The sequence below is a fragment of the Panthera onca genome, chromosome A2 (assembly GCF_046562875.1).
Source record: "Panthera onca isolate mPanOnc1 chromosome A2, mPanOnc1 haplotype 2, whole genome shotgun sequence".
NCBI classification, from domain to species: Eukaryota; Metazoa; Chordata; class Mammalia; order Carnivora; family Felidae; genus Panthera; species Panthera onca.
Window position 1 is genome coordinate 10,055,409 of NC_138340.1, and position 10,554 is coordinate 10,065,962.

At 61.4% G+C, this 10,554-nt stretch overlaps 1 protein-coding gene across 4 annotated transcripts in view; it reads right to left on the reverse strand.

Moving 5' to 3' along the window:
- ADGRL1 (adhesion G protein-coupled receptor L1) overlaps positions 1–10,283 on the reverse strand; it is a 44,792-nt gene extending 34,509 nt beyond the window's left edge. For all 4 annotated transcript variants that reach the window (XM_060633536.3, XM_060633535.3, XM_078443292.2 and 1 more), the window contains exon 1: positions 10,098–10,283. The gene's annotated coding sequence lies outside the window, so the exon portion shown is untranslated. The remainder of the gene's footprint in view (positions 1–10,097) is intronic.
- Between the last annotated feature and the right edge of the window lie 271 nt (positions 10,284–10,554).

Below are 10,554 nucleotides of genomic sequence, written 5' to 3' on the forward strand. Positions count from 1 at the left end.
TCGGTTGGTCGGGGTACTCGGTCGGTCACGGCAGCTCTGGCAGACGCACCCGCGGGGGGTCAGGACACATGGGGGCGGGTGGGGGACAGAGACGGGGGCAGGGCTGAGTCGCACAGCCTCAGAGAGCCTGGCACAAACTCTGGGGGATTGCCAGTCCCAGACCCTCCTGTGACGCCGGGGACAGCAGCTGACACCTCTGTGCCCCATCCCAGGCACCATATACACACGGCGCGTTTGGTCCTTATGAGAGCTTAGTACACGGGGAGGGCGGGTGGGGGAGGCACGCACCCGCATGGTACAGATGGGGAAAGTGAGGTCCCAGGGGCACCCCACTGCTCAAGGGACTCTGAACCCAGGCAGGCTGGCCCCCGAGGTTCGGCTGGGGAGACTGTGGTGGCCGGGACAGCCCCCTTCTCCGGGACCCACCGCTTCTGTGTGACAGCACCCCCAGAGCTGGGCACACCCAGACGTGCTGCACCCACGGGGCCAGACGAGCCTGCACCTGAGTCTGTCCCCACCTCAAGCCTCCGCAGACTTGGGTGACCCTAATTCAATGCGTGGGACACAAGGCTTGCTGCCCTCACGCCGCAAGGTGGACCAGACCCCAGGCATGTGTCCAACCCCCAGGTCATGTGGGCAGCGCACCAGTCCCACACCTGCCTGTTTGCTCCTGAGCCCCACAAGGTGGACCAGACCCCAGGCATGTGTCCAACCCCCAGGTCATGTGGGCAGCACCAGTCCCACACCTGCCTGTTTGCTCCTGAGCCCCACGTCAGGGTTGAGTCGAGGGGGAGGGGTGCAGCGGGGATCCTGAGAGTGGGTGACACGGCCCAGGCTCTGTCCTCGGGTGCCCTGAAGCGGGGCAGGGGAGGGTGACAGGAGGAGAACCAGCTGCTGGAGAAGAGGGGGCGCCTCTAGTCTGCCCTAGAGTGCAGTTGCCATGGCAACCCTCTCCTCGAGTAGGTGGGAGTCTGAATGCCTGGGGGGACACCGAGCGGGGAGGTGAGGAGCTCAGGGCCCCTCGTGGCCCTGCCCCTCCACAGGAATCTCCTGCCTCTCCCCCGAAACCCAGCAGCCTGAGAGCCCAGCTCCGCAGACCTGCCTCCTCCAGGAAGCCCTCAGGCCTGGCAGCGTAAGGAAGCAGCAGGCCCCCAGGGGAAGGTACAAGGGCTAGGCTCCAGGGTCTGAATCTGGCGTGGCCTCAGGCTCAGCTCTTTGCCTCTGAGAGCCCATTTCCCCTCTCAACTCAGGACTAACAGCTCTACCTCGCAGAGGTGGGGCAAGCACCCAGACAGCGCCGAGCACACAGCCCTCCCCTGGGCAGGACGCTGCGGGCTCAGAGAGGGCAGGGTCCTCCCAAAGCCTCCCACCCCGGCCCCGTATCTCACCATCTCCCCAGAGGGCAGCCCAGGCCGCCCCGGTGCTCATCCCAGACCCCTCTCCTCTTCTCACCCCACTTCCAACCCCAGCGGCTCCCGCGGCCCCTCCTGCAGAATCTGCTCTCTTCCCACTCCTCGGCCCTCACTGGTCCAGCCCCATCACCTGTCCCCTGGGCAGCCCTGCCTCGGCCTCTCAGGTCTCGGGCCATCGCCGTCCGCAGCCCATTCCTCCCACAGTGGCCAGAGGGTGCCCGTGAGCACCTGAGTCGGGCACACTCCTCTGCTCAGAACCCTCTAGGACTCCCACCTCGCTGGGAACAAAAGCCCATGTCCTTCCCCGGGGCCCGCAAGGCCCTGCACGCTCTATCCCACCCCTGCCCTCACCTCCTTCCGCTCTCCTTGCTCGCTCAGCCCCCCATTTCCTGGAGGAGAACATCAGGCGTGGTCCCACCTCAGGATCTTTGCACGGGTTGTTCCCTCTTCCCCAGATACCTGCACGGCTTCTACCTGGCCTAGAGGTCTTTGTTTCACTGCTGCCTGCTCAGGGAGGCCCCGCTGGCCCCAGTGCTCCTACCTCCTATTCCGGCTTTTCTCTCCACAGCATCCATCACCAGCATGCCAGCCGCGCATTTGATTTATCTGCTTATTATTTTTCTCCCACTAGATGTCAGGGCCACAGGGTGGGCTTTGTCTGTCTTGTCAGTTTTAAAAGGTCACTCTGGGGGCGCCTGGGTGGCTCCGTCGGTTGGGCGTCTGACTTCAGCTCAGGTCATGATCTCATAGTCTGTGGGGTCAAGCCCCGCGTCGGGCTGTGTGCTGACAGCTCAGAGCCTGGAGCCTGTTTCAGATTCTGTGTCTCCCTCTCTCTCTGCCCCTCCCCTGCTCATGCTCTGTCTCTCTCTGTCTCAAAAATGAATAAAAACATTAAAAAAATAACTAAATAACTAAATAAAAGGTCACTCTAGTTGCCCAGTGGCCTGGACCACAGAGGGGTGGGGGCCATTCGAGGAAGCCCTTGCCCCCAGGGCCTCCTCCCCGGTCTCCCCCATCTATCTGCCATTCCCACCCCATCCACTCTCCACCCAGCCCAAGTGATCTTTGCAAAATAAAAACCCAATCATATCCCTCCCAGCCTACAACCCTCCATGGCTCCCTATTGTCTCAGGTGGCCTAGCATGGGATCTCAGGCTCCGGTCTCCTGCCACCTCCTCACTCCCTTCTCTGCTCCAGCCTCCCAAAGTGCCCCCCCACACCTCTCCCCTCTCCCCCCCCCCCCATACACTCAGTACCAGGGCCCCTGCCCCACTCTTCCTTCAAAAGGACGGCCTGCGTCGGTCTCTCCTATAGCCCCGCTCACAGCACACTGGGCCTCCACGCTTTGCTTCCCTGACTGGACTTGGGCTCTGCTGTTGAATGTCTGTCTTTCCCACCAGCTGGGGACTCCTCAGGGAAAGTTCCATCGCGGGTCATTCTGGCTCTCTGTTGCATGCCCAGCCCTGGGCAAGAACAAGTACTTAATTTGTTTAATGAACAAAGACAAAAACAGGCCCAGAGAAGAGGTTATCCATTCAGCGGACAGTCACCTAGTTCCCACTGGGTCACAAGTACTTTGGAGGAAAACAGGCCTGAAGGGGAGGGAGAGTGTGGGGGTGTATCTGTGGGGACAAGTGTAAATGGGGTGCTCAGGGAACACCTCTCCCGGAAGGAGACATTTTAACAGAAGTGTCAAGGAGGTGAGCCACCCAGGGACCTGGGGAAAGATCTCGGGCAGAGAGAACCGCACGTGCAAAGGCTCGGGGGTAGGAATCTGCCGGTGCGTGGCTGCGGCCCAGCGAGCAGGGAGAGAGTGGGAAGAGGTTGAGGGCTAGGGGAGGTTATGGGACAGGGCTAGTAGGTGTGAGTCAAGGGGTAGGACACAGGCTTTTTCTCCAAGTGAGGTGGGAGCCAAGGAAGGTTCTGAGCAGAGCAGGGACATGGCCTGACTCCGAAGTTCACAGACTCCCTTCTGTTGCCAAGGGAGATTAGACTGCGGGGGGTGGGGGGGGGGGTTGCTGAGAGCAGTGGGGCTCCCTATCCCCACCCCCTTCTTTTCTCTCTGTCCACTCAGCCGTCAAAGCCAGGAACCTGGAGTTTACCCCGCGCTTCCTTTCCTCCACCCTCCTACCAGTCACCCGCAAAACCCTGTCAACTCTGGTCTCAAACCCTCCACACCAGCCCTGATGTCTCAAGGCCCCTTCCGGAGCCTGCACTTTGAGAGCCCGCAGTAGCCTCCTGTTCCTGCTGGCTTCCCGGCCTCTCTTCTTACCCTCTGTAGTTCTCTCCCACGCAGGAACCGGAAAGAACGCATGCTGAGTATTCCCATCCTGTCCGGCGGGCCCTGACCCCTCCATAGGCCTTCCCAGCCCCATGGCACAAACTCAATCCTTCTGCCCCCAAGACCGGCCTCCAGCCTCCTCTCTACACACCTGGCCAGAAAACATCTTACCTTTTCCCCGTGGAGCCACCACCTTCTTTCTGACCTCAGGGCAGGCCTCTCCTCACAGGCTCTCTCTCCCCTCCACTGTATCCCCCCCTTCCCCCTCCAGGCTGCAGCTGGGAGGCTCCCTCCCCCAGGAAGCCTTCCCTGACTGATAGACTCATCAGGTGCCTCCTCCAGGCTCCTCACCATGGGAGGCTGGTACCGTGGTGGCCTGTGGTCTCTTTCCACCTCATGGTGTTCCCTGCCCAAACCAGAGCCTTGCACTCGGGGCATGACAGAACACAGCTGAAAACGGTCAGAGGAGCCAGGGCCCAAGGTGCAGGGTAGAAGGCCGCAGGAGTCTCTGGGCCTCCAGATGCTGGCAGTGAAGGGGCAGGGGTAGGGCGGTACAGAGACCAGAGAGAGGGCGAGATGATGCCTAGCAGGGCAAGAGGGAAGAGTCCCAGGGTCCTAGGTTCAAATCCCAGCTCTGCCCACCTCAGGCTACGTGTTCTTCCTCGGAATTCTGCCTCTCCCCCACGGAAATGGGATGGAAGCCTCCCGCAGTGGCCACGGGGCTTAGGAGTAATATATGACGATCACACGCATCCTCTGTAGGGCACCTCTGTACCAGGCACTCATCTAGGTGCTGGACAGACATCTGTGGAGAAGCCAGACACAAAGAGCACTAAAGGAGTCTGTCCCATGATGTACCAGTATCGTGGAGGAACAGGGGCTCTGGTGTGTGTGTGTGTGTGTGTGTGTGTGTGTATGTGTGTGTGTGTGTGTGTGTGTTAGAAGGCGGGGGGGAGTGGGTAGTGTGTACAATTTATAATAGAGTGATGTAGAAAGCCCAGACACTGCAACAAAGCCCCACAAAGGTTCAGGGAGGAGCCGTACAGGTGTCCAAGGAAAAGAGTTCCTGTCAGGGAGCACAGCCTGTGCAAAGGTCCTGGGGCTGGCCAGTGCTTGTTTGAAGACAAGTGAGGAAGCCAGTGTGACCAGTGGAGGGAGCATGGCGGAGTGGGAAGAGGCGAGGGCAGGGAGGCGACAGGGACAGACTGTACCAGACTTGCTGTGTACTTAAGTGCACAAGTGCGCCCCAAAGGGGGCTCTCCCCTGATGAGGAGGGTACACCCACAGGTGCCCTGGCTTCCACCACCAAGGGCAACTGTGGGGTACTCTAGGGCAGGAGCTGACCATCGATGGCCCAGTCACTCCCTGTTTTTGCACAGCCGGTGGAGTGAGAGTGGCCTTGCCACACTTTAAACGTTGTGAAGAGAGGCACCTGGGTGGCTCAGTCAGTTAAGCGTCGGACTTTGGCTCAGGTCATGATCTCAAGGTTTGTTGGTTCAAGCCCCACATCGGGCTCTCTGCTATCTGGTCAGAGCCCGCTTCGGATCCTCTGTCCCCCACCGCCCCCCCCGGCTCCTCCCCCACCCACACTTGTTCTCTCTCTCTCTCTCTCTCTCTCAAAAACAAACATTTAAAACAAACGTTAAAAAAAATAAACAAAAGGTTTTCAAGAGGAGGCAGAGGAAGAGTATGAGAAGAGCAGGTGGGCGACCTGTAAGTCTCCTGAACTTACTATCTGGCTCTTCACAGAGAAACGGTGCTGACCCCTGGTCCTGAGCAGTATTTCCCAACAGGCACAAGCCTGTTCTCTGTCCCAGGCTGTTTGGCAACGTCTGGGGTCTCAGTCGGGGGCGGAGGGGATACTACCCGTATCTGGAGGGGGCAGGGCGGGGATGCTGGCCGCAGTCCTGTGATCCACAGGGCAGCCCCCGCAGAGAATGACCCGGCCCCGATCCCAGGACCGCCATGGCTTGGAGACCCCCTCGCCTGCCTGCGCCACCTCTCCAGGGGCCGGACAGGAGCTCCCGCTTGGCTCCCTGGCTTGCCCATTCCTGACTTCCTGGGTATTTTTAGCCTTGAGGGAGGGACCCTGACTATTTTTAGCTTTGGGGGGGGGGGCAGGGCTATTTTTAGCCTCAGCATCTATTTATTAGAGTTTTTATCTTCCCCAAATTTTGGAGTTGGGGGTGGGGAGGCAGGGGGCTTCTGCTGGGCTATTTCCCCAGGGCCAATGCAGACTGGAAACAAGGGTGAGGGCCGCATCCCATGAGACAGAGAAGCTGGGTCAGTGCCCTACCAGGAGGGGCTGCTTGGGCCCTGACCCTGGGTTTCCAATCCCCCCGCCGAACAGAGGGCCCCCACATTTGCCACCTCAGGCTCTCCACCCCATAGCGTGCACAGTTCCATACAGATGCCCTCACACTCTGGAGCACCCATGAGGCCAGCTCAGAGAGAGCTGGTGGGCACAGGTGGGCTCACAGGTGGGCACGGGGAACAGGTGCAGAGATGGCCCGGTCAGGCCCCTAGCGGCGGCCCTCAGTCCCCCCAAAGGGGCGGGGTGGATGGGGAGCCCTCACCATACACAGCCGGAGGACTCTCGTCCTTTGACAGGCCCCCTCCCATTCACTCAGGTAAGATTTCTTGAACACCTACTGTGGGCCAGGTATGAGTCTCGACACCCTGGATCCAAAAGCAAACCAAGTGATAAACTCCCTGAGCGCTTGCATCCTGGCTGGGGAGACAGATGACAAAGAAACAGGCACAATAAATAAATAAATGACAGAGTGTGCAAAAAGGCGTCCATGCTAGGCAAAGTCAGGAGGTGGGTGGGAGGCTGCGATTTTAAACAGGCTGCACGGGGTAAAGGTTACGGGGGGTGGGGGGGCTGACATCTGAAGCGGGTGAAGAAGCAAAAGCCTTGTGGATGTCTGGGTGAGAGTCCTGGGTGGAAGAACAGCCAGTGCAAAGGCCCAGGGGTCGAAATGTACTTAACATGTTGGTGGAGAAGTGAGGAGAGAGGGAGTGAAGGGGACGAGGTGTTGGGGACGGTCACGCAGGGCCAAACCCCAAGATGGCCCAGTGCCGGAACCTGCTGTATTACGTGGACACAGGGGCTGCCACAAACCTTCTCCCTAACCCCTGGAATACAAGCCCCTTGACTGAAATCCCTACGTGTTGCCAGACTAAGAGCTCCACGAGGACAGGGCACTGTCCCCACGGCATCACCAGCACAGACCGCACGAAGAGGTGCACCCAGCCTCGTTCCAAGAAGCCTTGTGTCCACATACCTGTCACGTAAGATGCAGACCCCCCGCTCCTGTGTGGAGCCACAGACAAACACGGGGCCGCTCGCTCTGCAAAACTCACAGACCCCAGCACACAGGAGACCCCTACAAGCATCGGACTAGCCTGTTGGACACGTGACCGCAGCCAGGCTCAGCCGGGTCACCGTCCAAATCGCACACACAGAACACACAGACATCTGACAGAGGACTGGATTCTGGGGGCGATGACGACCTCCCCCCGCCCGTGGCTCTGTTCGGCAACAGCCTCCCGTCCTGGGACCCTGCTTTCCTCTTTGATGGGGGAGGCCAACACCCGGCCCAGGAGGAAGGCTCGGTTGCTCGGGCACGTCCAGGGTCACTGCGGTCGGGTCCAGACTCCAGACCCAGGGAACACCCCCCCCCCCCCAACAAAGAGGGGTCTGGAAGAGGGAACTGTCTGGTGGCTGGAAATCGGATCCTTGAGAGGAGCCCACATTGAAATCGGAGCCTTGTCCTTGGCCACACAGCTGGCTGGAGAGGTAGGAGGGAGCAGAGACCTGGAGCTCAGCTCCCCACAGCCAGCGGGGATCCCGCTCCTCCTCTTCCGCATTAGGGGTACCCGCTCTAGCTGAGCAGCACAGCCCCTTGGGATCAGCACCCCCCCACACCAGATGCCCACACTGGGGCTCATGCTCTCCTACCAGCCTGGGGGTGCGAGGAAGATGCACACCCCAGATGCAGGAGGCTCACAGGTGGAGCCCCCCGGGGCCAGGAGTTCAGACCGCTAGATGCAGACAGCAGTGCAGCCAGGGAGCCCGCCAGCCCCTCCCCTACACACCTGGTGGGGGTCCTCCTAGGTTCCCCAGGGCACGCTGGGAATAGACACAGGGCTTCATGAGTCTCCCTTCCACCCCTTCCCTACAGGCACCATGGCCCAGGTACGCCGGCCCCATCTCCCCGCCCTCCCTAACCCTGGGTAGCTTCCAAGCCCAAAGGCAGGCATTAGCAGGGGTGATCATGCCTTAAGCTAGCTCCCCAAGAGTGGGGGGTTGGGGTGGGCGTCCTGTAGAGGGATGGCCTAGTGAGGCACTGGAGGGCAGGGACCACGAGCATGGGGCGGGCTAAGCCCCTGCGGGAGGTCACCAAGGGAGAGGAGGGAAGGTGGCCGTCACAGTAGGAGGGCCGGTGCTCACATGTGAGCGTACATGTATGTGGCTCGTTGCATGGGTGCCACTGCCGCCAGCCAGGGATCGAATTAGTTCCCTTTTCCGCTTTCCAGATGATTTTTCATCTCTGTAATTAATGGGCAAGTCAGTTCTGAACGGCATGGCAGGCAAATTGCTAGTTAGGAAAATCACGGATAATTTTCTCGATATGATAATGAAGGTTGTATTCCTTCTCTTATTCTCCCTGTTTTCATCCTACTTTTAAGTAATAAATTTGGCATTAGTGGGTGGGGAGTGGGGAGGAAAGAGAAGTCACCTGCCCCCACAGCTGGGGCCTGACCCAGCCCCACTGGGAGTCCTGAGCCCCTGGCCATGGGGCAGACGGAGAGGATGACAGATGGGGACCCTCCGTGGGGCACCACACCATCCCGATGATAATTCAGGTGCCAGGCCTAGAAGAGCAGGTGGAGGGCAGGGAGCCCCCAGCTGTGAGCTGGGCTGAACGGATGGGGTCTGGGGTCAGGTTACAAGCTCATGCCGGCCCCTGGGGTGCTGGAAAGAAGAACAGAGACCAACAGCCTCTCCCCAAGAAGCAAACAGCATTGAGGTCAACAGGCCTAGAGCAGACATCATCCTTAGGAGTCCCCCACACCTGTCCCCACACTGTCCGACCCCTTCTCTGCGATGACTCCTGTAGCAGCTAAGGGAACAGAGCAAGCAGAAAAGGGAGAGAGAGAAAGAGAAACAGAGAGAGAGAGGCGGAGAGGCGACCAGCCATCTTGGCAGCCATCTTGAACCCCTCCCCCTGCTCCCCCAGGCACACCACATGTTTCGATGTGGGCAGACTAACCCAGGCCCTGGGTCCTGCAGGAGCCAGGAGGAAAGGGGGCCCTGCCTCAAGCCTGGGACGGCTGGACACCCACGCAGCTGCCACCGCTGGGGAGGGTCATGGGGGGCAGTGGTTAGGGGCCAGGAAGGTACAGTGAGGGGCTGGGCAGGGATGGGGCTGGGTGCTGACCTAGACTGGAAGAGTAGGAACAGGGCCGTGCGTGGGGGCTGTGCAAGCAGAGTGCTGTCTTCGTAGGGGTGCTGGGGGTTCACTGAAGCGATGCCTGCAGAGGCATTTTTCTGGCCGAGGCCGAGCACCCACAGCACTCTCCACCCTCTTCTGGTCCGGACTCCCGTCCCGGGACCCTCCGATGGGAGGATGACAGTTGAATCCCCATAGCTCAACCCAATGAACACCTGGGGGAGAGGGAGGGCTCTCGCCCTCAGAGCCCGAATCCGGGTGGATCAAACCCAACAGCTTCCCAGGCTTAACCGGGTGCCAGCGAGAGCGGGAGCGAGAAGACGCAGCCGAGCTGCCCACCTCCTGACAGCGGTGCCCCCCGCGCTGCGGCCGGCGGGACACCCAGACGGACCCCTCCCCATCCACCGCGTCTCTGCCTCCCGGAGAAAAACAATCCCCAGCCCAGCATCCTGCGGTGCCAGCCCTCGACACTGCTCCTCCGGGGGCCGGGGCCCGCGCGCGGCGCGCACACGCACCCTCTCCGCTCACACCCAGACACCTACACAAACAGGGCGCCAAGCACCCGCGCGCACACGCACCGGGGACACGCAGGCACCGCCGCGCCGCTTCCCCACAAAGGCTGGAGCGCGCGCGGGCACACGCAGCCACGCGCGGGCACACTCGCGGTCCCCTCCCCCCGCCGGGCACCCCGCGGCCGCCCATCCTCACCCCAGCGTCCCCGGCGCTCCGTGGGGGCCGCCCCTCTTGACCCCCAAGCCGGTGGATACGAAGTGCAGGCCGCCCCCGACTCCCCTCCGGCTCAGGTGCAGAGAGTCGCGGCTCCAGCATCCCCTCCCCCTTCGCGGCCCGGACAGGCCTCGGCTCCCGTCCTCCCCCCACCCGCCTCGGCCCGCACACCTGGCCCAGGTGCGGCGTCCCCCTCGCCCTGGACCCGCAGACACTCACCTGTCCAGCGCCGCTCCGGGGTCGGCCCTGCGCGTCTCTCCTGCGGCTCCGCGAACCCCGGCCCCCCGCCCGGCACATCTCCCGGAACCGGGGCGGGGGGGAAAAGGGTGAGGGGTGGCGGGGCGAGGGCGGCCTCCGTGTCCCCTCCTTCCCCCGGCCCAGCACCGCCGCCACTAACCAAAATTAAAAAAAAAAAAAAAAAAAAAAAAAAAAAAAAAATTAAAAAAAAAAAAAAAACGGATTATACAGCTCCAAAGGCGGCCCCCTCGCGGCGGCAGAGGCTCGGGGCTGGGGGCGAGCGGGTCTGCACCCCTCCCGGAGAGGGAGGCGGCGGAGGCGGCGGGGCGGGGGCGGCGTCAGAGCTCCGGGGGCTGGGGCGAGGCGGAGCCCCCCGAGGCGGCGCCGACAGCGGCCCGCATCTCCCCCGCAGCTCCGCGGCCCCGACGGAGGCGGCACG